Consider the following 435-nt stretch of genomic DNA (forward strand, 5'->3'; position numbering starts at 1 on the left):
TTTTTTTTTTTTCTCTTGAGACAGTCTTGCTCTGTCACCCAGGCTAGAGTGCAGTGGCGTGATTTCAGCTCACTGCCCCCAACCTCTGCCTTCCGGATTCAAGTGATTCTCCTGCCTCAGCCTCCTGAGTACCTGGGATTATAGGCATGTGCCTCCACACCCAGCTAATTTTTGTATTTTTAATACAGATGGGGTTTCACAATGTGGGCCAATCTGATCATGAACTCCTAACTTCAAGTGATCCACAGATCTCAGCCTCCCAAAGTGCTGGGATTACAGGCGTGAACCACCATGCCCAGCCTAAAATACCTTTTTCTAAAAGAAAGATTTTGTCTGCATAAATAAAACCAAATAAGTGTTTTGTTTGTTGACAGAATTATATACTGGTATGTCATAACTACTGTATAAAAATAATTAGTCCTAAAAAGAGAAAAT

This window comes from Colobus angolensis, unplaced genomic scaffold (genome assembly GCF_000951035.1).
Source record: "Colobus angolensis palliatus isolate OR3802 unplaced genomic scaffold, Cang.pa_1.0 Scaffold5, whole genome shotgun sequence".
In the NCBI taxonomy this organism is placed as follows: domain Eukaryota; kingdom Metazoa; phylum Chordata; class Mammalia; order Primates; family Cercopithecidae; genus Colobus; species Colobus angolensis.